The sequence below is a fragment of the Diadema setosum genome, chromosome 16, assembly GCF_964275005.1.
Source record: "Diadema setosum chromosome 16, eeDiaSeto1, whole genome shotgun sequence".
Lineage (NCBI taxonomy): Eukaryota > Metazoa > Echinodermata > Echinoidea > Diadematoida > Diadematidae > Diadema > Diadema setosum.
In genome coordinates this window covers 20,789,896-20,816,911 of record NC_092700.1, presented here as the reverse complement: position 1 = coordinate 20,816,911, position 27,016 = coordinate 20,789,896, and the positions used below count along the sequence as shown (strand labels likewise).

Here is a 27,016-nt window from a genome sequence, read left to right as displayed (position 1 = left end):
GTTGTATTTTCTTACTGTTTGTCTCCGTCTGCTCTGTCTCATAGCCTTTCCTTTAGAAATTTTAATGTAGTCCGGTCTCCTTTCATATCTATTCAAGCTTATTGTATGCAGCCTGTGTGTACTTATTTGATATAAACTTCAATAATCATTGTATAGTATTTTTATTCTGCAATGTTCTGTTTATCTTATTCTCTCTTTTAAAAGAGACTAAAAAGGTATCAACATGTGTGTTTTTTAAATTGAATAGACTCGAATTGAAATGGGATGGAATTAAACTGAATCAATTTTTCCATGTTGCGTGAAGAAAGACTTCCCTTGTAACCTTATTTTGAAATGCAAGCTCTCTGACGTTTGTCCAACTGATTCACCATTCAGAATCAACTATTCTCCAGTTGTTTCATACGTCTTAATAAATCGATGCAGACTTTAAGAAGAACCAGTCAACTTCTATAATATTCTACGGTTAAAGGAGACTGTGATGTGGGTCGAAGTCCGTCTTCGAAACCAAAAGCTCTTGGTCCTTTTGCTAATAATAAATGCTTGAAAGACGTTTGTGAAGTATAAAGAGTTGTCGCTCAATCATAGCGTGTACGAAACAAACAGACATATTATGATACTGCTTTGTACACTTCAAAAGATCCGAAAGTACGGGGAGACATTCTCGCAGTCATGTACTTTTCTTTCATTGAAATAGAAGTGCTGATTGACATTTACAAGTTGTACTTGCAGATCCAGCCATTTTGGTGATGAATGCTTGATCTTTTGGCAACCTATAACGAAAAAAAAAAATACAATGAAGAAAAACAGGAGGGTCCCACATGATGCTCGTGCAATAAGGGTTCGAGAGAAAGAGAGAGAAGAAGGGAAGGGCAGGAGATGATAAAAACCTCCCGATACTAGTCTTGCCAGATCAACTCTACATACTTATATACCTCAACGCATACGTACATGCACATAATTATACATATAAGTAACACTGATGTATTCACATAATAATAGTGTTGATTTTGTCATGTAAAAGTTACATTGAAGTCACTTTGAATGAGAGAGAGAGAGAGAGAGAGAGAAGAGAGAAGAGAAAGAAAACAAAAACAATCATCAAAGAAGCTAACATTCTATGTGTCCTTTTAGGGCATGACATTATAGAGAACCATGATTTGCCCGACATAACATGAACAATGAACAGGGAAGGAATGAATCTCAGTTAGATGAGAGGAACACAGTATACTGCAGGTGCATCCACGCGTGCAAAGACTCAGAAAGAAATAACTCGATACAACAATGAATAAAGCATGAGTCGTTTAGGGTTTGTGCATATATATCTCTGGTACTGTAAGATCAACATTTTCTTACTGCCTTTTTAAATGAATAAATAGATTTGATGTTACGTAGCTCAAGTGAAAGTTCATTACAAATATCCGGGGCAGCATGTCGTACATCCGTTGCTTGCCTTGTTGGATAGGAATGGATTTCTGATTTCAACTGGAACATATCGATAAATGAAGGCGGTAATAAATCGCTATTAAAGCGGAACATCATAAGTGCATTTTGCACAGTGTGGATATCTGTTACCTTTAAGGTATTAAGACAGAAGAAAAGGGGCTCTGTTTGGTCATTGTAACCAGCATTTGCACACATACGAATAGCTTTCCTTTTCAATTTTAATGTGGTATTGGTGGCAGACACCGAATTTTGCCCATATCAAATGTATGGTAGGACGAGTGCATTATGAAGCATAATCAAAATATCCAAAGATAAACACTGTTTAAGTTTACATAATACATGTATTCCAACATTACGAGCAATAGGAGATGAAATATATTTCACATGGTCATTCCAACTAAACGTTTTGTTAATTATAATTCCTCGAGATGTAGTGGATGCTGTCTTCCCTAGAGGAATAATATCTATTTTCGAAATACATTCAGAATTACTTAGTTTCTTTGGATGATTAAAATATATATACAATATGATTCGTTTGTTTGTAAATTCAAAGATGAGATATTACTTTTGAACCACCTTGACACTTTGGGTAATTCATTATTAAAGATGTTATAAGACATTAAAATCATTAGCAAACATTACGTATTGTAATAAGCGTGATGCATTACGTAAATCATTAACATAAATTATAGCAGAAACAATAGTGGCCCAAGAATTGACCCTTTTGATACGCCACATTCTTCACTTATAACAATGTCTCCGAATTACAGAAATCAAAACAGGAAATTTGCTTTTGATCATTTAAGTAAATTGTGATCAATTTTAGAGCAGTTCATCTTATTCCATGAAAACGTAGCTTTGATAACAAAATAAAATTGTCAAGAGTATCAAATGCCTGACTTAAGTCCATAAAAACCCTGATGATATGCTTTAGGTCTGGTAAGGCATTTGAACCTCCAACAATTGTGCAAGTGCCAAGTCAGTAGAATGTGATTTCCTGAATTTATACTGATCAGGATTCAAAAGGTTGTATTGGTTAAAAAAAAAAATCGAGTCTACTATATTCTTTTTAGCATTTCAGAAAAGGTGGGTTACAAAGAAATGGGTCGGTAATTTCGAATATTCGAAGAATCATCTTTGTTATATACAAGAATAAATTTTCCTTTCTTGAGTGGAGTATGTAATACTTCAAATGATAAATGACTACAAATATGAGGGGGGGGGTAAAAATCGAGTGCGGATTTCATCATAACTAGTCGAATGTGTTGATTTCAGGGATAATGATACATGCATAATTTCTATGTAATCTGTAGGCTTTAAGAAAAGTAAAAGAATACACGAATTATGAAGATATTAACGAAAATTTGTTCGATCGGTATCAACTTTCTTAGCCTGATCGGGATCAATAAAAAAAAAAGACACAAACACATTAAAATCATTAAAGGGATCGTAAAGTTTTGGTTGAGACCTAATTTCAGGTTTCTAACATTTTTGGTGAGAAAATGAGAAATCTCTTATGAAATATAAAAGGGCATGTAATTTTATGAAGAATTTAACGTTTATTTGATGAAAATTGGTTTTCAAATGGCTGAGATATAAAAAAAAATAGATTCTAATAAAGTGTGGTACTCACACTTATTACGATTGATTTGTTCTACTTTGTTTTTGGATGTTTCATTCATTCGAAACCCAATTTTAATCAAATAAACTTTGAATTCCTCTTAAAATGGTATGCTCTGTACTACATCATAAGTGTTCTTTGCTATCTCACACAAAATTAAAAGCATACTTCTCATCTCCACCAATACTGTACCATCCCTTTAACTATATTTTGTGGAGATGTATCATAGTGCTCATTGACATGGAATATCTTTGGAATATTTTCCTTCATATTATTCCCTGATATTTCTTTCACAATTTTACATGTGGAAGACATTTTCCCTTGTGAATTCTCAAATTGATTTTAATAATACAATCTCCGCGACGTCAGTATTCTTGTTGTCAGTTGGTTTCTATAGTTTCTATGAGGAAACTTACGAACTACGAATGCTACGCAATACAATGACAACAAATATAAACAGAGAATATGATAAACCCATCCTCGCCGGTGGTAACATTTCATTAGTTCATGTTGCAGAGAGAGAGGGGGGGGGGGGGGAGAGACAAATAGAAAGATGTGACGAAGAAATAACATGTGAGAGAAGAATGGCACAATACTTCAGAGTATGTCAATCTGTCACTTTCGGATACTGTGCACTTGCAACTCTCTATTATCATTGTTGAGAGAACGTGTTATGTAACGGACAGCTCCCTCCATGGATGCACAAGTAAATGAGAAAGAGTATGGTAAATGTAGACGTTGTAGACTAACGAACGAAACAAAATGGCGATTTTAAAGGTACAGTGAGCAAATCAAAAAACATGCTGACACATCACTGATCGTATTACAATAAAAGCTTGTAAACATAATTACGCTTACATTCCAGGAAAAACAGATTCCAGTTTGCGGTTTAAGAGTCATACTGCGAACAAATCTACTATTGTAGCAAATTTACACCGTTCAGACCAGTGAGCGCCTTTGAACGAGCACCGTTACACCTTTCTGGTTTTGATAGAGTTTATACGGTTTATATATATTCTTTGTTTGTTTGATGTGGAGATCAGCAGTAGTAATCTTACAATTATAAGTTCCCTAAAAAATCGAGTGAAAATGTTTACTCTTGAAGGAGTGAACAACAGAACAGTGTGAGTTTAGCGGGAAATTGGAGTCAATTTTGAGCGAAAAATTTCGTTTTCACTAATTTTGGAGTGACATCAGTGGTCACTCCGAAATTTTTAAATGTTAGATGTCTACAAAGCTTTTCAAGAATTCCAGATTCGATTGAATTCAATAATGCAATTCACATGAGATTTGTTGCTGATACAATTAAGTTCAAGGAAAAACGTGCAAAGTATTACAAATATATATATATGTGACCGTGCACCTCAAAACGAACATAAAGTCGCACACACTGATTTTGCGTGAGGACTGAAAATAAGTGAAATTGGTCAACCTAGCCGAACTTGACTTTTTCATATTTTCTGAAAGAGCGGGTCTTCTTTAACATTATGATAAAATTTGGTATCATAAAACGGGCAGGAAAGTGTATTTTTTTTTAGCAGTTTATCTCGAACATTTTTGGTAGAGTAGTGTGATTAGGTGTGTCTTTAGAATCCCTTTTTCATGTCTGAAAAACCTTGTCCACAGTCTTCACTTCCAACTCTAATAACTTTTGAAAGGATAGTGCTATTGCTTTGAAAGTTGGCATTAATTATGGACAGAATGTGTTAATGAGGCATTTATAATTTCAGCTCAATCTGATAATCCCTTCCGTGTTTTTACTCTGGTGGTCTACTTCCTGTTTTTTTTTTTGTCCCATTCATCGCACAACCAGCTCGGTTTGGTAAAGATTAAGCGCTTGAATAGACACTGTGCTTCAGAGCCTCTTTTCTCAGTTCACACATTTCCTGAGTTTGTGCTTTCTTTCCAATATTTAGATAGGTTAGGAGAGTCTATTTGATTTGAGTTATACATCATTTTAAAGCTTAAGGTCTGCTCTTTCAGAATATGATCTTAACTGAAAATTCATGTCTGGCGACTTTTTGTTTGTTTTGAGGTGCAGAGTCACATATATATATATACATACATGATATATAAATGATATTTTGAAAATTTGTTTTTCAATCAGAGTGAACGAATATTATTTTCAGTCACCAAGACTTTATCTCAAGGTAACAAATTCAACCTACACTTACTCCCCACGATGCTACCACAATTCGCCCAATATTTGTCGCTTTATGCATCGTTTGCACATTCGATGAGTGTTAATGGAAAAAGCTCAGTAGGCATTTACATCAAATCACATTTGCCTATATGATGGCAGTACGTCTTTATTCATACGCAAACAATTTCATTAAACCCATTGTTTGAATACACAGTAAGCCTCTCATAGGGGGGGGGGGGGGGGATCAGTCAGGCACAACTTCTCGTCCCTACAGAAAGCCTCTCCATCAAGGTTAATTAATCGAGCACAGCAATTTAATTGCATTTTTAAAACCGAAACCTGAAACCATTGCACTGGCATGATTCAGCAATCGTTTGAATTGTCGAGAGCCAAAAACATGGACAATTAAAATCTCCTCGACCAACGATGAGTACGGGCATGTCTGTAATTGAATAGATCGAAACCATTGTATTTACAATATATATACATTGGAAGAATTGTTTTCAAAAATATTGTACTTGTTTCTGAAATTGTTTCTAAATTGCCAGGCCTCACGGATGAATGATAGCATAGCGATCAGTTTTGTCGTAGACATCTGAATGGCTTTAAAGGGTATTACTAGAAAGATGAAATAGAAAGGGTGACAAAAAGGTGAAAAACAATGAAGTGAACATTACTACAAGAATAGAAAAAGAATGCATACGCCGTGTTCTCGGAGTGTGACAAATTGAAGTATTGCTGCGAGTGCGCAAGTTATTCTTTTTAATGATATTCTTTATTTGAATTTCAGTCAATACCAGGTCCAGGTTAGAAACGAAATTGATATGAAAAAAAAAATGTTTCTTTCTTGTGTTGTGAAATATTATTTTCCATTATACAGTACAATATATATATATGTGACAGTGCACCTCAAAACGAACATAAAGTCGCACACACTTATTTTGCGTGAGGACTGAAAATAAGTGAAATGGGTCAACCTACCCGAACTTGACTTTTTCATATCTTCTGAAAGAGCGGGTCTTCTTTTACATTATGCTAAAATTTGGTATCATAAAACGGGCAGGAAAGTGTGGTTTTTTTTAGCAGTTTATCTCGAACATTTTTGGTAGAATAGTGTGATTAGGTGTGTCTTTAGAATCCCTTTTTCATTTCTGAAAAACCTTGTCGACACTCTTCACTTTCAACTCTAATAACTTTTGAAAAGATAGTGCTACTGCTTTGAAAGTTGGCATTAATTATGGACAGAATGTGTTAATGAGGCATGCTTAATTTCAGTCTAATCTGATAATCCCTTCATTGTTGTTACTCTGGTGGTTTACTTCCTGTTTTTTGTCCCATTCATCGCACAGCCAGCACGGTTTGGTAAAGATTAAGCGCTTGAATAGACACTGTACTTCAGAGCCTCTTTTCTCAGTTCACACTTTTCCTGAGTTTGCGCTTTCTTTCCAATATTTAGATAGGTTAGGAGAGTCCATTTGATTTGAGTTATACATCATTTTAAAGCTTAAAGTCTGCTCTTTCAGAATATGGCCTTATCTAAAAATTCATGTCAGGCGACTTTTTGTTTGTTTTGAGATGCAGGGTCACACACACACACACACACACATATATATATATATATATATATATATATATATATATATATATTTCATATCATTCCATGTATAAGAGAAATGGCATGAAATCCGGCATGACTCTCAGAAAAAGCTATATGATCAATCTAATCAAGTCAATCCTTGTCTGCCTCATTACACAAAATCTTGTGCTGCTGAATCACCTTCTTTTTTTAACATACTTTTTTTTGTTGTTGCAGAGCATACTCTACATACAAAGATTATATCAAATTCTGCATAACTCTTACAGAAAAAAAAAACTATCATGATCAACTTGATCAAATTAATCAATATTTGTTTCATTACATAAATTCCCTTACACTCACAGCATTTCCTCAAATCTGCAGTAAACTGAAAAAAAAAGTTGACGAATAATTAGAGTAGTATAAGATATCGAAGTTGTGTTTATATTCGTTGCGATGGAAAATACTGAAATTGCAGTTGATCACATGTTACCGTTAAATAGGGTTGGAAATCATACACTGTCTTTTGAGTGTCTCACTGACCTCCACTGCCTTATTTTCTCTCTAAAGAATTAGATAAAATGACAAAGAGTAAACTGCATGCTTGTCATCATCCTGTAGTTAGGTTATTAACAGTCAGCAGATAACTTGTTAACAGGAGGGCTCATCTAATTGGGTAAAGTCATTTGAAAATAAACACGTCGACAAAAACAAGTGTTTTGAGGTGATTACATCACTGCATCATCCTCCTTAAATGTGCTTCAACTGTGATATTATTTTCATAAAATTGCAAGACTTCGCAATGTCTGCATGTAATGGTATAAACTAAAAGTTGTTATTTGATTGGACTTATTTGACACATGCTAAAAATTCAAGTGATACATTGAGTGGTATTTTTACTTTGATGGATAATGGTTGGTAACAATGATTGGATTTTAAGACTGAGAACTCTTGAGGCCTTGTCAGTAAATAACTATCTACTCATAGGACGAAATTAGAATGCTCGGTTTGCTCGGATGATAAGGGTTAAGACCTGCAGCAACCAACCACTGCATACTGATCAGCAACCAACCACTGCATACTGATCAGCAGTACCAGACTCTTAGTTTGACATAGCTACGCACAGCTAGGGAGTGGTCAAGAAGATGCGCACGCAAGCTTGTTTCCCTTTTTTTCTAATGAAACCAAAATGACATCGGTAATTATGAGCCATTGAGGGTTTCGCTTTGAACTATACACTCTTGCGCATTTACGACTAGGGATGATAAATAATGCTTTCACATTTAACACCTGGAGGTAAATCAAATGAACTTGTTGGGGCAGGGATCTCAACATAAATGTTATAATTCATGGCTATAAAGAGGAACTGATATTGAATTTATCTTGTTATTTACAAACCGAAAACCAAGAATGTCTCCTGTCGTCTTGCTGCTGATTGCCTTGGTTTTGCTCTGCCAGTCGTTGCCAACTTTTTCAACTCCGGAAAACAACGTGACATGTACGTATTTTCTACTGTTTGTTGTTGTCTTGTAATGTTTTCTTCGATATTTTCATGCTTCTCAACTGTCCTTCTTTGTTGAGGCATGCCAATATTTGCACGACAAAAAAAAAAAAAAAATCGCATAACTTGTTGCAATTCTGGTATCTCTTTTCGTGTTTTTTGTCATATTTAACACATTGCTGTAGCATATATGCTTTAACGCTGTAATCAAGTGAGTGACATTATTTGTCCAATGTCTTTCATAGTATCGTTATCTGAAGCCCTGAAATTCGTTAGTGAAAATAAAAGCAATTAGAAATAGCATAGAAAACAACTCAGTACAGTTTCCAACAACTGTGAACTTGCAAAATACTATCATATTGCGGATCCTTAATAATGCTACTATTTAATTCTTTTTTTACCTGATACAAGATTTAACATTTACTTCTAATGCACTCTTTGCTCCCGTTTTTTGCGCCTTTAGACTTTACCCTTGACTGCTCTGGGAATCAACTAGACCTTGACATATGGTATGATAGAGCAAACATCACCAACAGTAGTTGGACTATACATGCACCTTCAGGACGGCGACTTCTCATTGAAATTCAGTCTTTCAACAATGAATGGATGGGATTTTATCTACAGGATGTGATATCTAATAAAACGTTTCAGATTGTGACACAGAAGTACAACTTGCCGTACTCCGCTTTAACACTGGCACACGAGACGAAATTGCGTGTATGGGAAGATATATACATTTCCAGCGAATTTCAAGATAAACGTTACGTGTTACGCGGGTAAGTATTCATTGCCGTATATAAAAAAAAATGAATTTTACTTTTGTGTACTTTCTCGATTATTTCGCTTTGAACAACGTATGCAGGGATTTTTCAATCTTGTTTTTCTTAATTTCCAGAAACAGATGTTTAATACTCATGTGTTGACTAAAGACAAGAAGTCCTAGCTATTAAGGGCTCGTTTATAACTGGAAATTTGACCAAACCTTGATTCTCCAACAACGTGATATAAAATCTAGGAAATATTATAGTGTCTTTATGCCAAAAAGCTTAAGACCATTTGATTTTACAATGTCATTCTGTTGTATTACTACAGTCTTCGGTAGGTTATATAAATCGGTCAAAAAGGTTCAGTATGGGTTTTCGGTGGGGTATGTTTCCCAAAGAGGAAGTTATTTTGCTTATCTGAACTTTTTTTCCTATGTAAGATAATAAGATAGTGGAAAAGTGAGCAAAGAAAATGGGATTCCATCGGGATTCGAACCCGAGACCTCCGGATTGCTAGACCGGTGCTCTACCGACTGAGCTATAGAAAGCCCTAGTGCAGTGTTCGTCCCAGAAACCCTTAATTCTCAATGCTCGGGTGGTCAGAAGCTATAGCAGTGTGTTTGTGTGTGACACACACGCACACACTTGAACCTGGCATAAACCCGAAGGATAATTCAACTTGGGGATAAATGCGAGGGATCACCGAAGTGATGCAGCTTTTTGAGTTTGTAACAAATAAAGACAGAAAAAACTGACCAGAAAGAATATAAATTATTAGTGGAAAAGTGAGCAAAGAAAATGGGATTCCATCGGGATTCGAACCCGAGACCTCCGGATTGCTAGACCGGTGCTCTACCGACTGAGCTATAGAAAGCCCTAGTGCAGTGTTCGTCCCAGAAACCCTTAATTCTCAATGCTCGGGTGGTCAGAAGCTATAGCAGTGTGTTTGTGTGTGACACACACGCACACACTTGAACCCCAAGTTGAATTATCCTTCGGGTTTATGCCAGGTTCAAGTGTGTGCGTGTGTGTCACACACAAACACACTGCTATAGCTTCTGACCACCCGAGCATTGAGAATTAAGGGTTTCTGGGACGAACACTGCACTAGGGCTTTCTATAGCTCAGTCGGTAGAGCACCGGTCTAGCAATCCGGAGGTCTCGGGTTCGAATCCCGATGGAATCCCATTTTCTTTGCTCACTTTTCCACTAATAATTTATATTCTTTCTGGTCAGTTTTTTCTGTCTTTATTTGTTACAAACTCAAAAAGCTGCATCACTTCGGTGATCCCTCGCATTTATCCCCAAGTTGAATTATCCTTCGGGTTTATGCCAGGTTCAAGTGTGTGCGTGTGTGTCACACACAAACACACTGCTATAGCTTCTGACCACCCGAGCATTGAGAATTAAGGGTTTCTGGGACGAACACTGCACTAGGGCTTTCTATAGCTCAGTCGGTAGAGCACCGGTCTAGCAATCCGGAGGTCTCGGGTTCGAATCCCGATGGAATCCCATTTTCTTTGCTCACTTTTCCACTAATAATTTATATTCTTTCTGGTCAGTTTTTTCTGTCTTTATTTGTTACAAACTCAAAAAGCTGCATCACTTCGGTGATCCCTCGCATTTATCCCCAAGTTGAATTATCCTTCGGGTTTATGCCAGGTTCAAGTGTGTGCGTGTGTGTCACACACAAACACACTGCTATAGCTTCTGACCACCCGAGCATTGAGAATTAAGGGTTTCTGGGACGAACACTGCACTAGGGCTTTCTATAGCTCAGTCGGTAGAGCACCGGTCTAGCAATCCGGAGGTCTCGGGTTCGAATCCCGATGGAATCCCATTTTCTTTGCTCACTTTTCCACTAATAATTTATATTCTTTCTGGTCAGTTTTTTCTGTCTTTATTTGTTATAATAAGATAGCCGATACCATTAACCGTAGTCATCTCACGAGACCGATAACCACAAGTCACACAGCTCACGAGTTCGACACTAAGAAAAAGAAATGCATCACCATTACATCACGTGATCACGGGTTTAATGTGTCAGTCTTTGTTTGCTTTAGTGTCGGACCTTATTTGCATGGTGTCGAACTCATTGACATCCTCAATAGAAAAAGTTTGAGAAATTTATTCTGTACTGTCAGTGACAAACATGTTCATAGTATAACGGAATGACACAGGCTCAGCACAACAGTAACAACAACAAGGAATGATGCTGAAATAATGCTTTAGATTACAGAAAGTAATTCATGTGATATTTGTCTATGTAGACCCTTAGAGTCTTCTTGAATTCAACGTTTGAAATGTGGAATCAATGATAACCTTGGAGAATATAGAATGACTTGATATTCAACATATTGTTTTATGTCAAACTAAGCGATTACCTAAACCACTGATTAATGTGTAAAATGTAATGGCCCTGGGGTTCCCGAGGAGTACCTGTTTATAGCAATATTTGGCATCATCAACGAAAATAGAATAGAGGAGAGTGGGGTGAACTGGCACGCCGGAGTATTGTGACACCTCTTATATCTCAAAAAGTTTTGAACTAATCAGACTTCAAGTCTTATCACCTGTTACGTATTTAGCATCAGAGTACAAGTATATGGTAACAGTACTGCTATGCAACAACTCTGCGAGAAAGTTTAATTTTGAATTACTTTTCTGGACACATTTTTCAGTATTCAGAGTGAAATGCTTTCTGAATTCATTGTGCGGCTTTTGAAGGCACTTGCACGTTATATGTAGGCCCTATGAGCTCCAATAAGTTGTATTAAAAGATTTTGAAAAAAAAAATAGCTAAACTGTGGTGTAAGCTGTCTTTTTTTTTTTTATTCTGGGGGGTGCTGGAGTAAACCGGGACAGCATCACTGTCCTAATTTTCCCTGTTTTCAAAATTATGATAAAAACATCAAAGATTGTCTCTTTGTTTTCAAATTCTGGATGCTTTCTCTGATGGACCACAAAGGATGTATCACATTTGGCAATTCTATTACGTAATACTCGTATAAGTCTTCAGAGGTTAGCATTTCCCAGGTGTTTAAGGCAGTGAAGTCACATAATGAAATTCAAAGTAGGTAAAAATTCCAGGCAGTCCCAGTTGGCTATAAATACCCGTGTCAGTGAGCAGTAAGCATCTTTTTCAAGTGTGACGGCAGTGAATTAAACCAGGGAGGTGAGACACCGTCCTCCCTGATTATACATCTCAAACTCCTATGTCTAGTGATCAGGAAGACGACGCTACCTCTCAGCCCCCATCCCCGCGGGGAGATCAGGTCATGGAAGGCCGCCTTGAAGCTCAAATAGAGAGACCGAGATACTCTCCCGCTTCATGGATAGGGCGGCGGCACACCGTGGTAATGACAAACGGCATGCGAGCCATGCCAGCTGGTGTAGGAGAGCTTCTCCTCCCGGCGATTAGTCCGGACATGCGAGCCATGTCCGCGGGGACAGGGGCGCTGCCCCGCCCATCGAAGACTTCAGCGAGCTAGCCATCCCCATCGGCAGCTCAACAGACGACGATATTCTCATGTCAGCCTCCTTCCTGGCAAAACTGATTGCGTTGCCCTGTATGGGTGGCTTTGACTCTGCCCTTGTGGTTATGGTCATTTTGACAACCGAATTGATCCGGATGCCATGTCCTTACAGCCAAACTCTTTCAAAGCCTGGTACCAAATTTGATTTTAACTTAAATTCTGATCTCATTTGGGCCAAATTTAAAAATTGGCTGATTTGCTAATGAAGGCTGTCACACTGCCCATATCAGAAGGTAAGTGCTCTATAAAATCGCGAAGCAAACGCTCAATTGCCATCGAATGCCCAAGCAGTTCTCACACCAAAAATCGAGAGCAAAATTTGGGCGATCCTCCTTCACGAGGCCTTGGGTCTTGTGAGCTCCCAACTTCTACAACAAAATGTAGTGAAGGGACTTCTACCACATAGATAAATCCTTTCTGAAATTCACAGATCATGCACGGATAATCATCCATGCAATTGACACAACGAGAATTTTAACAACTCATGTCACCATCGATGGCCTGACACTCCCGGGCTTTGCTTATCGTATGATTGTTGTTGTTGTTCATTTTCCATCTGTGAAGATGGCTGGATAGCCCATATTCAGCTACACTAAGCTGGTCTTCCATGGGGTCCAGTTGGATGTGGGGTGGGACCACTTCACCGGGTTAGACACCCTGCTCTTTGCGATGAATGAATGAAGCGGGATCTTTTACGTGCATGAGCTGTGACTCTCTCATACACGGGACCTCCATTTTATGTCCTATCCGAGGGACAGAGTGTTTTGCCTCTTGCTAGAGGGGACGGTATGTTTACACACAACATTGCTCAGTCCAGACTCGGGTTCGAACCCGGGCCGCGTGATCGTGAGGCAGACGCGCTACCGACTGAGCCAACTCACCGCCCTCGGCAGTGAGTTGCTTCAGAACCTTGTAGATGTAGATGCCGTAGCTCTGAGCATGCACCAACTCACCGCCCTCGGCATGATCTGAGCATGCACCATCGAGGTATCTTGACACCCCTTCTCAACCCTTCTCAACAACACTTGCGCAGCAAGTCGATTCCACTTGGTAGAAAGTTGTTCAGAAAGACATCTGAGAAAAATTGACAAGTGTCACATAAGCATACATCGTGTGTCATGAATGTCTCTACGCAAGCCAGCAAAAAAAAAAAAAAAAAAAAAAAAAAAAAAAAAGGATGAGTACTGTCCAAAACCTTCAGTGCTGGAAATCTCCAGCTTTCCAAAGATGACTGGTCAAAATAATTCCCGAGCCTTGGATATTGGCCACAATATTTGGCTATGAAGCCAATAATCTCATTTCAACCCCATACCAATAAATTTTTCCTCTACAAAGTGTACATTCTACCGAGGAGGAAAAGGCAACCCATGAAGAATTGTCTCCGAACATTCTCGCAAAGCAAGCTATTAGAGAGATTCCTCACATGGAGTATCAACTCTATTCTAGCGCTACCAAAGACTGGCGGTCTAAGTCCAATCATAAATTTGAAAAACTTGAACAAATTTGTAAGATACGAACACTTCAGAGTGGAACAGTTTCGCTTGATTACGGCCTTAATTTTGCCCCTCCAAAGGGTGCATATTTATCCGTATCCGTTCACCTTGTTCATCAAGCATAGTCTTTCGAATGGAAATACTAAGTAGTATTTTCACTGCATTCCTTCAGTGCCTTCCATCTGGCCTTAATTCGACCCCACAGAATTTCCTTAAAGTTATGAAACCTGTCTTTGCCTCGGTGAGTAGTGGAGTTAGAACAATCACCTATTTCGATGATATCCATATTCTTTCTCACACCAGAGAAGAGTGTCTTGACAAAGCCAATGATCAACTTGTCACCCTTAAAGATTTTCAGTGAGGATTTCGACAAATCCAGTTTCAACCCAAAGCACGTCAAGACCTTCCTTGGTTCTCATATTAATCCCCAGCAAATGATTTTCAGTTTTTTCCTCAGAACAAGATTGACAAGGTTACTGCCCTTGGAAACGAAGGCAACGAAACCAAATTTCGGGATTTTAATGCCTTCCACAAAGAAATTTACATTCTCGTCACTTGGGACTAGAAAAAATAAATCAACTAATGCTCTGCGTAAAGCAGAAGATGACATCGACACGAAGTTTGGTGTCGTTATCTAGTCATGCGATACAAAACATTCTTTGGTGTTGGCTGCCTCGCAAGACAAAGAATTATTTTCCACCTTCATTAGCATGATAATTTCAAGCGATGCTTGCATCGCAGTATGGAGAGTAGTTAATTCTGAACGATGGCAATTCCTTTGCTCAGAGAGTCTGGAGTGCCAAACAGAATTCCCCACATAGCAATGTGTGTGAACCTCTTGCAATTCAGAACGGTCTTGAAGCCCTGTGTGGCTCGTGTACAAAAAATGTGCTTATTCATAATTCGGTCAGACATTTCTACAGCTAGTAGCATACCATCCTGACCCGAACGAATTCACGGCCAACATTGGAATTGGTGTCTAGCAATTGGATATCAGCTTCACATTCAACAGATGTAGATAATTCTGAAGTTTTCTGCTTGTCTCGCAGAGACATGAACAACTAATTACTATTTTACATGTTTTTCACCACACAATCCACAAACTCTACATATGGATTAGCAACACTCCTCGTGTCAAATGGAAGCCAAGTTTTATTGCCCTGAATTTTGATGCCTTTTTCGTTACCATAGAACGTTTTCAGTCTTCCACAAGTTTCAACTGGACAAGGTGACCTGAGCAATCCTCACTGCCCCAATGGTGGCGGCAGCCATGGGTCTCATTATCGCTCAAAATGCGAATAGCCCCACGTCTATTACTCCAAGAGAAAATTCTTGCCCCACACCCTCACCCACCGACGAGCCTCCAGCTCACACTAGCCGCCTGCATGGGTGCTCTCTGCTAGCGATGACAAGTGGCAGACACATCGCAGCACATTGCAAAGCTCCTTTCATCATCATGGCGAGACAATACCAATAAACAAAACAAATGAGGGTGCTTGAAGACAGTAGCAATGTCTGTATTCTGAACAATCTTGTGATCCCTTTTAACCCGTCTACAGAACACGTTGTCAACATCTAAGCCTATAGCATAGCTTTTCAACAAAGCCCACTCCACGATTTTTTTTTTTTTTTTTTTTTTTTTTTTTTACTCATAGACCTGCTCGGTCTTCCATACTACCTGAAACCGAGAGCTATGACATAGGCAAACAGCCCCTATAGTCAGACTCATGAAAGGCGTATCTAACTCCGACCCTCGCAAGCCTAAATACAACAACACTTGGATGTTTCAATTGTTTTGAATCACTATTTATCGTTTCAAGATACCTATGAACTATAGATTCCTTCAGTGAATTGAGCCAAAAACAATTTTCCTAGCTCGTTTCGGCAAAACGTACACAAATGCTGAGACATCTAGTTCTTATGACATTACCGGAAGATGATGCCACGTTTGCACGTTAGAGATATGGAAGGTATATCTCTAACCAGGTACTTAAAGTGCCTTCTTTTACCTCCAACCCTAAACTCTGTGTTCCGATCAACTCTTCATGAGTATATTAAATGCACAGAACATCTCTAACGAGCAAGTTCAGAAAGCAAACTCATAACTTCTCCGAAACATCCCAACAAATCGGTGACGACAAGCATCTTGGAGCGGAGGCTGAAAGCCAGTCCCTCGCATCTGCTTGTATAAACACTCAAAATATAACTAATATACTGTCAATAGCTGTACGTACACATCCCTGTACACTGTACTGACTGCTGCATACAATTAGGTATGAATGTATTGTTGCTATGGGAACATGTACCGAGTTTGTTCTGTCTTCGAGATCAGTATGAAAGGGTACCACAGGACGTACCTCGTGTTCATATATATATAAGGATTTGGGAGCACAGTCATCCCGCGTTCACCCCAGACTCTGGTCTGGTAAGACATCCACGGATGCTAATATGAAAGTTGCATCACATTCTCAGCTCATAGCTACAGAAGCGCCGCAACTTCTAACCTTTCGCGCATGAAGTATAAAGGTCATAATGAAATCTTGTCCACAACTGACTGGACGAACGCTGGTACATTTTGAACCTTCTACCTTCTAACAATTGATTCCACATTAGTTCAAAAATTCTCAGTTCTGCTGAGTTAAAAAGATACATGGAAATTGTGATAGTATGTGTATACCTGTATATTAGTATCTCAGTTAAGAACAATGTCATAATACGAGTCAGATAAGACACAGGACCATAAATCACGTTACGTTGTGCATTGGAAAATGGCGACACATTATTCGGCCACTCGTTTAGGAGATTCGGTCCACCAAACTGGTGAATTTAAACTCTAATATCAACCCAAAATGCAATGGACTTGCCTCTAATTATTGCTGCAATATTACTCTGCCGAGTATGAACTGGCCAATGTCTAATTCTTCCTGGTAATGTACATGAATATTAAGGAACATGATTAGGATTATGTCTTGATTGGAAAATCAGTACAAGAGGTCCATTGTATTTGATTAATTTGTCGGTGCGCCATCATGCTTAATCCTGCTCCAGTTAAAGCACGCAAGGTATCAAAATGATATCATACTCAAAACCTATGCCTTGCACCTTATACTAGTAGGTTCTCAAGCAAACTTTGCTCGAGTTCTTCTCTTGTTTGCGACAATGTGTGTCACCATCGATAGACATTCTCTATGCAGGAGGAGTCATGACCAAAGTTTCAACCTTGTTGTGAAAACTGTCCATCATCCTTCTTGTCCTCTTGCCCTCACTCGTGCCACTAGACTGACTTCTGTACGGAACTTTGAACATGCTAACCTCTGAAGACTTATACGAATATTACGTAATAGAATTCCTAAATTATACAAGTAATAAGAAGTATAATTAGAATTCTATTAGTAATAATGAAGTATAAGTCGAAGAGGTTCCCACCCAGCATCTCATTTGATCGATACTCTTCAGTTCTGAACCCTCCCTTTACAACACTGTACAGAAGTCAAAACTGGTGGGCCCTTATACTGTATGCTGATGTTCTGCTAAATTGCTTGACTTGAGATGTCCATACGTATAAGAATGCTCCGTGCCTTTGGAACAGCAATGATTGTGCTTTATTTATTGCTTGTCTGTATGATGAGAAGGACCAGTGAGCTAATTGTCTGCATTGCACCCAATACTGCATGGTGTTGCTGGTCTGTCTATTTAAAGCCGTATTCTCTTTGAAAAGATGCTTACTGCTCACTGACACGGGTATTTATAGCCAACTGGGACTGCCTGGAATTTTTACCTACTTTGAATTTCATTATGTGACTTCACTGCCTTAAACACCTGGGAAATGCTAACCTCTTCGACTTATACTTCACTATTACTAGTAGAATTCTAATTATACTTCTTATTACTTGTATAATTTAGGAATTAACCTCTTCATGTGTATATATTCAAACACACACATTGTACATAGGGCCTACGCCCGCGTTCACACACCAATGGTGTGCTTGGAATATTGTCTAGCCTGCAGTTTCTGTTTGCCCCACTTTAACCCAACTAGTGTCCAACTTCTCCCAGGGGGTGGCCCACACAACTTCATCCCTTTCAATGATAACACAAATATGAGACTTTGAGAAATCTGAAGTACCAATCCATCATATGGCCTAGCTTCAGTAGTCTTTGGGTCTGAGACATAGTTATAAGTGCCCCAGTCTTAAAATTGAAAAGTTATAGGAGAAAATTCATGAAATGTCAATATTCGTCTCCATTTTCCCCACTCTCCCCTACTCGCTATACGTGCGAGAACACCACTTCAGGTCTATCCCTGTCATGCTGTAGTTTCCACATTGAGACGTTTTCAATTCAATTCAAATTATTTCCAGCACACAAAAGTTGTAATGATATACAAAGCATATATTACACGACTTTGTTTGATCATTTGGTAAGAAATTCATACTGTAAGACTCATACAGTATTATGATAAGAAGTACTTAGTTTGTGCAACCACGTAAAATAATCAGGATTAGCAGTGCACATTTTTCAATTAAATTCAATTCATATTATTTTTCATACTTCTCATTTTTGAACATTACAATAGAAATCAGACAAGTTCTTCTACCTTGTAAACAATGTGCAGAAAACAAACAATATACATGGTGATAGCACAGTAATTACATGTAATGATAACTGGTCAAAATCGAAATCGAAATGGGGTTGATCAAAGAGAAGTATGACGGCACTTACATGAAAGCTATAGCTTGTTTAGCTTGTTAGCCCCGAGTAACCAGTGTTTGGTGAAAAAAAGAAACTTGTGATAGAAAAGTAAGTACAGCAATGAAAAAAAAAATGGTCCAGTAAAAGGCAAAGCTTGTATAACGAGGATCAATTAACACGTGGTATGTAGGACCTACACATGTAACTAAAGATAATCTAAAATTCAGGCAGATAATAAGGATATCATCATATGATTAAAGATATCAAATTATTTCAAAGTACAAGAGAACACCGATAGTGCTAAAACCTACAGACCTAGTGTACCAAGAAAAGACAAACACATTACATACATGCATACATACATACGCAAGACATATTTATGAGTTATACACAAAGGACGTCACATCATACAAGGAAAAGAGCACAATCACATTGAAAACAGCAAGAGGAAAGAGGACTTAACAGAGGAGAAAGAGCAGAGGGGAATGCAATGCGATCTGTATGAGAGAACACGTCACTTGGGTTAACCCGGTGAAGTGGTCCCGCCTCACATCAAACTGGACCCCATGGAAAACCAGCTTTCTAGCACAGCTGAATATGGGCTGTCCAGCCATCTTCTCAGAGGGAAAATGAACAAACAAACTCTGCCGCCAGGACAGGTGAAAGCAAGAGTAATAGTTCATAATCAATTTGGTTATCCATTGTTGTATGTCGAAAACAAATATTTGCAAATTTTGTATTTCAACGTAATGAAATTAGAAGAATCTTTTAAACTGTCATCTAGATAATATTCGGAAGTTTGGGCCCATTAGAGACAAATGCATTTCGGGTATGCACTATTGTAAACAGCGGAAGATGAATCTGTTGGATCGTCGCGTGTGATAATTATAGGCGTGGCTATTTCGACGAAATAAATCATAAAACACTTTGTGAAGATGGTCACTCTTAAAATCAAACATGAACGGATCAAGTTGAAATGCATACCAAACGTTTATTTTCAGAATTTTGTGGTAAAAACAACAACACAAGACATGGAATCAGCATGTGATTGGAGGTGGAGGATTAAAAAAATACTGAAAGTTTTCTTCTGCAGCAAAAGTATTTGTGTGTGTGTGTGTGTGTGTGTGTGTGTGTGTGTGTGTGTATGTATGTGTGTGTGTGTGTGTGTGTGTGTGTAGTAATGTCGTACACAATTTCGTAAAATTGTCATTCATTTTCATATTATGTACATTCAAATTCGTATACTTGACGCGGCGCACGGACTTTGGTCAAACGATTTCACATTTAAGGCTTTCAAATTTGTTTTAAGGCATGCATCCAAATTCAAAGTGGTCACACGTTCAGATTCGGATGTAACCATTCAATTTTGTGTTTGGGCACGGATTTTCAAGTTTGTGCATTCAATTTAGCGCGATTGGTTTAAATAATAAACACTTTCAATAAGAGCTTTCAATTTCGTTTTTGAGGAAGCGATTCTCACAATTGAGCATTCAATGTCGTATAGTGCACGTTTACATATATGAACAAGCAAGAGTGATACGTTCAGCTAATTAATGAGACGTTAATTTTATCACGAGCAGCTGCTGTCTTAATTCAAACATCCACGTCATTATCTTAGCTTAAATGTTATGTGCAATTCTATACAAAGTCCTCAGTTGGTCATGTCATCACATGACTTTCTTTGTCTTTAATTTATATCTTTACTTTCACTAAGGTTATCATAAATAATTGTATTTATAATTTTCACTTGACATTTTTATTATACTTATGATCATCTTACTGCTTTGTGATCTTCATTTAACATACTTGTTTACATCATTGTGTGATCCACATGAGGGCGTTTTTTAACATTTAATTGAAAACGCAGTACAAGTAATGTACATTTTATAAACATCATACAGGTTTAATTTGAATGATACTTTTATGAACTTGTTTTCCTAAAAGCGAATATGAATGCTCGGAAGGAGGTGACAACAGGTGGAGACAAAGTTGAATAACAATATACCCACTCGAACAATTAGAATGAATTAGAAATCGCTTGCCAAATTATTCAATTTGAACGAAGAGAAAGATTTGGAATGACGGTATTTCGATGCCTGAGAATATTTGATGAAAATTAATGCTTCTGATATGATATCAAATGACAAAACAATGAAAATGGTCGGAAAAATCTGTAATAAGGCACGTCTGTTGCGACACGGATTGTCGCCCCTACACAGATTGTCGCCTCCTGCTCGGGGCGACAATCCGTGACGGGCGTTGGCGGCACGGATTGTCGCCCCCTACACGGATTGTCGCCCGCCCTCGAAGCACATTTTGTTGGGTAATATCGTTCTGGACATAATCATTGAAATACTAACACATAACGTACATGGCTATACATCCATGCAAACATGCCATGTAAAAAGTCATGGTGAGGTTTCAAGAAAGTGTGTATGTGCGCGTGCACATGATAATTTAGTGTCCGTTTGTGCGTGTGTGTGTGTGTGTGTGTGTGTGATGGAAGAATGTGTTTATTATGTCAGTTTTTTGCGTATGTGTGTTTTAGCTGCGCGTGGGGAGGGATAACTAGTAAGGTGTTGCTGGCATAAACGTTGATATTGATTTTATCAGCAGCTTTGAATTTGATGGGTTTGTTTGGCAGATTTGTATAATTATGAATTCGGAGTGGAGCTTGCGTGCGGGCAGATGCTGCTTTTCTGCATACGGTCCATTATGTCTTATTTATCAACATTGGGAAATCGTTTCATCAGGAAGGAATGTGGTATCGGTTCGGGTGTGCGTCGGTATGTGGGAAGGGGGTTACATTTCGTTATTGCAAAAGTTTGTTACTCTGAAGGCTCATTATTCCGAAGGTTCGTTATTCCGAATTTCATTTTTGGATCAACGAACCTCTATGTACAGTATAGGGAATTGTGTGTTTTGGATATTAAAATGAAGCCTCGGAAAAAACGAAACTTCGGAATAACGGAACCTTCGTTTGTGTGTGTGTGTGTGTGTGTGTGTGTGTGTGTATGTATTTGGGTTGGTGAATGTTGGGTGTGGGATGATTTAGGTTTTGTTTAATCAGGGGTTGGTGGGTTGGGGATTGGATTTGAAGAAGGATAGTTATAAATGGTATGACAGATGTTGGTAGGATTTAATATTTAGGATAGATGTAGGCCCTAGATTTGTTTCGGATGGGGAGGGGAGGGGGTGGTCGGGTTTTTTTATGACTGATTTCATTCTAGATTCGTGTAATGTATTTGTGGTTTATTTTTATGTATATGCCCTTGTAAGTAAGAAGGTGTTGCATGATCCAAACCAATGTATTCAAGGAATATAGGTTTGGTAGGGCCCTACATGTCAAAACTTTCTCGTGAAGAAATTGTTAGTAGGGTTGGTCTATAATCGAGTTATCTATGTTGAAGTGAGATTATTTGTGGTATAAATTGAAAAATGGATTTGTTTCTGTTTCGAATTGCCATTTGTAACTTTTTTTTTTCATGTTACACCCAGAATGAGTCGATTTATGAATGATTTGAATGAAATCAATGAATATCAAGGAAAAAAGTGTTGAGTTGGTTTATTTGCATTATGAGGATTTGTTTGAGTGTTTGTTGGTGTTTGTTTGTATTACGTATGTATTAGCGGTGTGCAATGGCAGTTCGTTTGTGCTAAAATCAACTAACGATTGACAAATTTTTTACGGCGTGTGGAAATTATTCGCTCATGCATAAAGCATGCCAAACCTATTCTGGGACAAAGAATAGTGGTATGGACGTTCTAGTTTATAAGACTGATGGAAGAAAATGACTGCAGTGAAAAATGAACAAAGACAAATAACATTTGGGGAGGGTACCTCCCTCGTATGTATTTTCTCTCGGTCTCTCTCTCGCCTAGCCTGCCTCACCGCTGATATTGGTTGACACACCCATACTATTTTTAGATCAACGCTGGTGTGAATTTTTTAAACACGTGCTCATACACTCTGAAGGCGTTTGTATTGCCACAGTAGCGCCGCTATATTCCACATACACACGTAAGCATACAGGCACACGTATACACACAGACAAACAAACCACTACCACTATGACCACCACACATGCACAGTTTCTACATAATTGTATTATTATACTCCAAACACACACACATACACACACACACCCACACACAGACACACACACACACAACAAATCATACACATCACATATCATGCAGCTCACAATACACACACACACACACGCACGCACGCACACATACGCATAACTTACCAGTCATACCCATCCCACCAAAGCTTAACACCGGAGGAACCACCCCGAGCCCGGGGCGACAATCTGTGACGGGGCGACAATCCGTGTCGCAACAATTTTTTTGCCAACACGGATTGTCGCCTTCGAGGTCAAAAACTGGGAACTGCACAAGCGTCACGGATTGTCGCCAGGCGACAATCCGTGTAGGGGGCGACAATCCGTGCCGCCAGCGCCCGTCACGGATTGTCGCCCCGAGCAGGAGGCGACAATCCGTGTAGGGGCGACAATCCGTGTCGCAACACACGTCCACGAAAGCTTATTGTCTACATTAACCCTTAAAAATGTAATGGAAGAAACTACTTTGAGAGGGTGGTATCAAAAATAATGGTGCTTGGAAGACTATGTTATGAGTTGCTAGAAAAAAAAATGTCTTTGTAAGCAAACATAAATAGATTTCGTTTCTATTTTCAATCATCGTCGTTAACTTCTTTTTAGATTGAAGTTAACCTTTTGAAATTTGTCCAAGTTACGTGTTATCTATACGGTAGTACATATTTTCTCTAAAAGGCCAATAGACATGACTGTTTCATCGAGCAGTAGCTTTCATTTGCTTTCATCATGAATTTCTCCAAAATTTTGACATATTTTGGTATTTTGTAGCTTACATTTTGGTTATATGTGATACTTATTTGGATATTTAAGAAAATATCTCAGTAATGCCTTAGCATTGGTTGAAATCGAATGTTAGGTTTCTATATAAGGAGATGTTGTGCTATCCGTTAGTGTAACGGCAGAAGCTCCTGCCAATCGTCCGGAGTGTTGTGCCAACTTTTGAACCTCCAGATGGTGGAGACATATCTACATTGGCGTAAGACAGTATGGTATTCCACCGGAGACTTAGCTTCTTCTTCCTATTTCTTTTATTTTGAATTTGAGCTTTCGGCTATGTAGGCCTTCATCAGGATATTTTGCGATGAGTAGCCGCTGTTATTGTGATGGATTTTTTAATTCAATATAATCTGCCATTTTCATCAAAAAGCTCCAGAAAAGCTTTTCTCCAGAAAAGCTATGTAATCACAAATGCAACTTTCTGCATTCTACTTCAAGAGAAACCATCGGTAAAGCTGGTTGGTGGGCCCTCTCGCTTCGATGGCTTCGTGGCCGTGGAGTCAGGCAGATATGTATGCTGTGATGGCTTTAACAACAAAGCTGCCGAATTAGTCTGCAGAGAGCTCGGCTTTCCAGCTGTAAAAGATTTGTCAGAACAATCTATTCCAAGCGCGGCAACATCGAGCAATACTCAACTGCTTTCATATTCTGAAGGTAACTGTTATATTGTTCAATTCATTTCAATCCGATTCCATTCAATTTACTGAATTTACAAGACTTATCAAGATAACATCGTATCTATCGTGATTGAACGACGAGGAAACCATTATAACGGCAGTGACTTTAAGATTGGCAATCCCTTTATAATGACATATGAAATACAAATTGGTATGAAAGTAGACACAGTGATACAACTGTTAAAAAAATCACTCAATACCTAAAACGAAAATCAGTACAACACAAACAGACAGTTACGATTTATTGCCCCCAAACCTTGAAAAAGATATCACTACCCATAAGTTTCAAAAAGGTGCTGATTAGATTTTGACTTTAAGAGATTTAACTCGTAATATGTTTGAGATAAGATTACAATGAATTTATCACTTCTTACCTTTAAATTGCATTTAGTTTATACGTTTACTTTGATTCGGCATAATGGCAAAAGAGTCTTTAATAACGTTAGTTGAGATTTCCATTAATAGAATACGTCTAAAGTAGTGGTTACATATACATGACAGAATTTGATTTTTGTTTGAATTTGAAGAAACCTTTCCTTTGAAAATAGAACAAGCGTGAGGGAGATAATGAGAATCGGTGTTCATTTGAATGTATTGTATATGCGTATACATATTGGAAGACTATGTTTGCTGGAATATTTCCACTGTATTTCATTGTAACACAAAAGAAACGCGTCATCATCTGAAATTGCATTTGCTCACTTAGAAACGTTACAGATATTTGAGTCAAATTATTCAAATGGATGAATGCCATGTCACTGCAGTGATTCCTTTTTTATCCCCTTAACTCCGTATTCCCTTGATAATGTGTCGAATGTACAGAGATGTGACACAACGGTAATTCATACCGCAGATATTGTTACCTGATTTCAACAGATACTAAACAGTTTGTATTTCACAATATCAATGCACAGGTTGTCGGAGCGCGACAGTAAAGGATTGTTTATCACAAGGAAATGAGTGTCCCTCGAACAAGATTGTGAGACTCAGATGCAGAGGTGAGACTGAATGATATAGCATGTATCTATGATGACCGGCGCCAGGTTTTCAAAAGTTGGTTGGTGGGGGGGGGGGGGGGGGAAGGGCATTTCAGACTTCTTGTGCCACTCCCGGGTTTCATCAGCTAACAAGCAAAAAACAAAAACAAAAACAAAAACAAACAACAAACAAAAGTAAAAACAAACAAAAACAAAAAAGTCTTTAACGCAACTTCTGTACTTTTGTGGGGTGCCACTTCATGGTCTCTTCAATGCAGCTGAGATCCCCCCCCCCAAAAAAAAAAATAAATAAATAAAAATTTCTTGGCGTAAAAACGAAGCCTTTCGGCGCTAGCCCTTCACGTTTGTTTGTTTTGTTTTGTTTTTGTCTACTTCTTTCTAGTGCTACTTACCCACTTCCGGGGGAAAAAAAAAAAAACAAAGAAGGAAGGGGGCAATGTGGTTACACTGAGGCGCCAGAAGTATATGTCGGGCGACCAGTTTTTAGAAACTATGTGTTTTGCTGGCCCGATCGGGCCTTTAAAATCTTATCATGGTTTACATGTTTGTTTGTTTGTTTGTTTGTTTGTTTGTTTGTGTGTGTGTGTTTGTGTGTGTGTGTGTTTCTCGTCCTGAATGGATGGGAATAACACGCGGCTACGTGATTGATAACTGATCGCATTACAACAGCTACTATCTGCCGCGACCGGGGTTGCCAGAAATTGCCGCTAGTCTTCATCGCCAAACACAGTCTATAATACGGCCAAATGTGGCCAAACTATTTCCTCAACGTCAAATTTCAAGGCTAAATTCTTTGTTTTCCTTATTAGAATTAGGAATAGTCCTGTGTTGAATATGATGATGTCATGAATATGTGGTATCCTGGAAAATTCTAATCATGCACCAATTCAATATTGAATACACTAACTTTTAAACTTAATTAACATAATTATGTGACCGTGCATCACACAACGAACAAAAAGTCGCACACACTGATTTTGCGTGAGGACTGAAAATAAGTGAAATGGGGAAACCTAGACGATCTTGACTTTTTCATATTTTCTGAAAGAGCAAGTCCTCTATTACATTGTGCTAAAATTTGGTATCATACAACGGACGGGAAAGTGTGTTTTTTAGCAGTTTATCTCGAATATTTTTGGTAGAATAGTGTGATTAGGTGTCCCATTTTCATTCCTGAAAAACATTTTACACACTCTTCACTTTCAGCTCTAATAACTTTTGAAAGAATAGTGATACTGCTTTGAAAGTTGGCATTAATTATGGACAGAATATGTTAATGAGGCATATTTAATTTCAGTTTAATTTGATAATCCTGTCATTGCTGATACTCGGATGGTTTAATTCCTGTTTTTTGTCCCATTCATCGCACAGCCAGCACGGTTTGGTAAAGATTTAGCGCTTGAATAGAAACTGTACTTCAGAGCCTCTTTTCTCAGTTCACACTTTTCCTGAGTTTGTGCTTTCTTTCAAATATTTAGATAAGTTAGAAGAGTCCATTTGATTTGAGTTATACATCATTTCAAAGCTTAAAATCTACTCTCTCATAACATGGTCTTAACTAAAAATTCCTGTCTGGCGACTTTTTGTTTGTTTTGTGGTGCAGGATCACATATAGTCATGATATGTGACATATTCTACTGTTCTTTTCATATGTTTAACTTTATCGAAAAA

General features: G+C 38.2%; 1 pseudogene; it reads left to right on the top strand.

Moving 5' to 3' along the window:
• Window positions 1–27,016, top strand: part of LOC140239687 (uncharacterized) — a 59,324-nt pseudogene that overhangs the window by 14,308 nt on the left and 18,000 nt on the right.